This window comes from Phaseolus vulgaris, chromosome 1, assembly GCF_000499845.2.
Source record: "Phaseolus vulgaris cultivar G19833 chromosome 1, P. vulgaris v2.0, whole genome shotgun sequence".
Classification (NCBI taxonomy): domain Eukaryota; kingdom Viridiplantae; phylum Streptophyta; class Magnoliopsida; order Fabales; family Fabaceae; genus Phaseolus; species Phaseolus vulgaris.
This window is the reverse complement of record NC_023759.2, coordinates 120413-125329: the sequence shown is the minus strand read 5'-3', so window position 1 is coordinate 125329 and position 4917 is coordinate 120413. Positions and strand designations below refer to the sequence as shown.

Sequence of the window (4917 nt, the reverse complement as noted above, 5' to 3'; positions counted from 1 at the left end):
ATCCAATATTCATTTCTCTCATTAAATATAAATTACAACGAGTTTACATAACATTAAACCTTAATAAATATAATAAAGGAGAAGTGTTGATATATGGTGGATGGCCAAAAAGTAATCACCTAATTATTTTTAAAAAAATAGGTTTTTAGAATACTTTTATATATTATCTTATTATTCTTTTCCGACTAGGGATAACAAATATATATTTATTTTTTTAATATTATTTAAACTAGTTTTGATTTTGATACAGAATTCTTATACTAATTAGACATTGGTACGTAATATTCGATGTTTTTATTCTTTTATATTACTAACTAAAACACACACATTTCCTTTACGCGAATTTATATTTTTATATTAAAATATATATAATTTTATTATTTTTATGAGAAGTTAATTAAAAATAGAAAAATAATACAATCTAAAGTATATTTTTGTAAAAATAATATTAAAAAACTATGTTTGTTGTTATCTTTTCATTATTATTTTCTTTCATACTATTTTAAATATATTTTAATAAAATAATTTTAAATATAAAATTCATATATTTTTTAAATATATATTTTTCAAGTCCATTCTAATTAATTGAATATAGATGGAATATATATTAGATATATTTTTATATTTTAAAAATCTAAAATGAAGATGAGATTAAGTCAATTTTCTTAATTCATAAGAACTTTTTAGAGCATCGGACTTGTGCTTATAAAATCAATTCTAATAATGTTAAAATAATGTTTGGTGAAAAATAATTACGTTACAAATTTCTAATTACTAATAAAAAGGTCAATATTTTTTAAGTATATGTTGAATCTATATCAGATATACTATAGTTTTTTTTCCCTTTTATTAGTAAGAGATATAAAAAAAGGTTGACCATAAACAGGATCGGGATAGTGTTATACTACCCCACATTGCTATATATAATCTAAAGCTTATTCACTGGAAGAGTAGTATGACAAAATAAGAATATAAAATATGATACATAATGCTATGTTTAGACATTGGGTAAAAGTTACAACGAACTTCAAACAAATTCATCCATTTTTTGAGTTTCAGCTTTTAAAACCTATTAAAAATGATACATTCAGTAATTAGTTGGAATGATAATGTCAAAATTAATAAAAAAAGTTATAAGGTTATTTTCCCTCATCATCAAAATCAAAATCAAAATCTTGAGAAAAACTATATATGAAGACTTATATATATTCTTGTTTTGGGTAGGCCACACAAATCTGGTTAGTTAGAAATGGATTATTTGAATTGTGTATTAGTTTAGATAGATCATTTTAATTTAATTTATATTAGATAATTAAAAGATACTTTTATTTTAGTTTTAAATAAACAAAATAAATATACTGAACTTTTAATAAAAATAATTACACAAAATGAATTTTAAGTCTAACTCAACTTCATAAAACCGGTTGATGAGATTAAAAATTATACCCACTTTTATACAATGAAAAACTCTAATATCTAATTAACGTGAAATCTTCCAAAGATTTAAATAATTGTTTTTTTATTGGAATATACTGTATAAAGTTTGCTACCACATTTTAAAAATAAAATATTATAAAAAAATTAAAAATATAGTCAAGAAATATTATTTTAAAATGAAGTTAAATTTCTAGGAAATTGTAATTGTTTCCTAATTGAATGATTATTGAGTTAAACCTAACCCATGGTGGGAAGTAAGTAGGTGTATGGTATTGGTATGGTGGGCAAGGGCAAAGAAAGAGTAACAATTATGAGAGACAGAAGTGTGTTTTTGTAGGTGAAATGTCATCAGAATCGAGGGTAAGATGGAATAACTATCATCATCTTTCTTCCTTCTAAATATGCCCTTCTGCTCATTCTTTTGCTCCAGCAACTACGTCTTCTCCACACTATAAACTATTATTATTATTATTATAATCACACTATTAAATAATTAATTAAGAAATTGATTAATCTCTCTCTCACATGCTCCATCACTTCTTAAATACCTCTCTCACCCAACTCTCAAACCATCACAATTCACATCTTCTCCTTCTTCTTCTTCTTCATCTTCTTCTTCTGCACAGCTTTCATGGTGTTCTCTTCATGTGGGATTATCAAAGGGTTTCTATCAGAGTTTATTGGCATTCTGTCCACCTCCACTTTCTTCTCTTCTCTTCTCTCTCAAAGAGACACGTCAACCATCCATCCATGGAGGTGGGCATACTGCCAACTCAGTTCTGTTAGCTACTCTTTGTAAATCCTTCATGATATTCATTTCGCACTTTATCATCATTTCTTCACTTCACAAGGTAAAAACATCCACCCTTGTTAATTTTCTCTCCTTTCTATGTTCTTTACATAGATAGATACTAGCTTCATGGATCTGTTATAATCTAACCCTTCTCCTCTCCCGTGTCGTTTCTTTCCTTTCTCCTTTTCATATTTGTGTTTGGGGAGGACCCTAGCTATTGTTTACTTTCATCAGGTTCATGGAAATTGAATCAAATATAAAGGGAGGTAGGTAGGTATATAGTGCTAACACGCCCTAATTTGCTTCTTTGGGTGGGAGATGGAAACCCTAATCTCTTCCTTGTTATATTTGTTCTGCTAATGCTCAAAGTTTTAATTTTTTTGTACAGTGGATGGATCTTAATGACATGTTCTTAGGTTTGGTGCAGAAACTGTTTTACATGTAATTTCAGGGGATATTTGATCTGGCAAGGTCATAATTATATATATTTATATGTTTTGTTGATTTGGTTGTGTTATTTATGAGTAAGTGGATATTAAAGAGATTGTATATAAATCAGTGTCCGTGTGTGGTTGGAGTTCCATGCATCCCTGTCTTGTTGCCATTTTGACTGAGAAAATTCAAGGTGCTTTGGGTTATTCGTGTTGCTTATTTGTAAATAATACACAGCATATGCAGTAAGCAGCATCAGACGAAGCAGATGGGTGTCAGCATTAAAAATGATGCCAAACCCTTCCCTTCCCTAGTGTCTGTCTAATTCAGTGTTCAGTAAGTTTATTTCTTTGTAGGCTCCACGAGCTCTCTGAACGTTAAGTTAGGCTCATGATTGCATATTGACATTAAAACCCTCTTGCTCTTGTTTCAATGCAAAGCTCACTCTTCCATGGCGCGTGACCTCCCTCCAAAGTCAGTAACTCTTGTCTGTTTCCTCTCAAAACAATCTGTATTCTTGTACTACACTACACTATGTATTCTTGTTTAAATTTAGTATCAAAGTTTACTGTAAAACTATGAACAACAAAAGCTCATTAGACTTAATATGGTATTTCATCTCTTTCTCTCTTTCCATGCATACTTGGGTTGGTTTCTGAGAGATTAATTATTGTATTCTGAACAACATCATTGAAACATCAAATGAAATGACAGTAGAATATAAACATAGAGGTGGAGCATGAAGAAGAGGGAAGTTAGTTTGGAGAAGTTATTGATGGTGGATACCCAGGAAAATAATTGCTTCTGATTTGTTTCCATGTAATATATACTGAGCAGCAGGTTGGCATTGTCAGGTAAGGTTCTCTAAGGATTGAAATTACTTGAAGTGTAAGGACACCTCTGTATAAGGGTTGAAACACTCACTAAGGATTGAAACATTCTGAAGTGTAATTATAAGGTTGGAAACATAAGAATTAAGTATGTATAAGGGTGGAAACATAAGAATTAAAGGGGTTGGAAACATAAGAATTAAAACATTCTGAAGTGTATGTATAAGGGTTGAAACATTCCGTAAGGATTGAAACGTGTATGTATAAGGATTGAAACACTCTGTAAGGATCTGTAAGGATTAAAACGTGTATGTATAAGGATTAAAACGTGTATGTATAATGTTGAAACACTCTAAAGTGTGAAGTTTATTTATATGTATAAAGTTGGAGGATTAAAAATGTGTGTGATTAATTGTAGGTGGTGTAGTGTAGTGGAAAGACGGGACAAGAGGGAGGAGGGAGGGTGGCCCCCCAGAGTTGGGAGGTGTAGAATGCATCTCACATCTCACAGCTAAGGAAAAATGGATCTTGAAAATGGGTTCAACTGTGTACGATTGCACAGTGTGCTAGGAATTTATCTTAATTATGGGACCATTTCATTATTATGGCATGGATGATGGACCTTCCCTTTCCACTCCTCTCACAGCTATACTATAATGAGGGGTAACAGTGGCACAACATAACACCCCAAAGGGTTTTGTTCTTGTTCATTTTTCTTGTGTTATTCTGAAATCTGAACCTAATACCTCTCTACTGGTTTTGAGTTGGTGGACCATGGATTCAGAAAGTTGCCTGCATTACCTTTTTCTTCAGGATTGGCTTTGCATTGCAGCCAATCATGAACCCTAAAGATCACACCATACCTTTACTTAAACAACCTTTTCACACACTTTTATAAGCTATGAAATCAAATCATCATGGCTTTCGCATGCAACTCTATAAACGCGTGCTTTTTCGATCATTATGCCAAAACAACGCTCCTCTTTTGGCTCCTCTTCAACTATAACTCCATGTAATTCTAACTATATTAATTACTCATCCCATTTTTTATAATTAAATAATAATAACAATAAAGTAGTTATAATAAAATAAATTATGATTTGGTATATTTGAAAGGTATATGTCTTATTTATATAATGAGATATTAAATAACTTTTTATTATACATTCACTTAGATGATATCATAGTATGTGAAAAAGGATTTTAAATATTGAATTATCTAACATTTATCAGAAATTGCATTATTATTGTATATTTGGTGATTACATGTAATGTTTTGCCTTAAATAGCGTAATTTTCGTCGAGATTTATTGTCACCCAATTCTTATAAACTTAATCTTTTACAAGAGGTTGTGTATGGGTAAATTTTTTATTATCATTCCTTTCTACAAAATTAAGTATAGTTATGTAAATCTCATAAGTGAC

At 30.0% G+C, this 4917-nt stretch overlaps 1 long non-coding RNA gene across 1 annotated transcript; it reads left to right on the top strand.

Annotated features, from left to right (window-relative positions):
• Positions 1-1885: 1885 nt before the first annotated feature.
• Positions 1886-4453, top strand: LOC137816287 (uncharacterized). Its single transcript, XR_011081788.1, has 2 exons — positions 1886-3136; positions 3911-4453. It is a non-coding gene; the product is annotated as an uncharacterized lncRNA (long non-coding RNA).
• Positions 4454-4917: the final 464 nt, after the last annotated feature.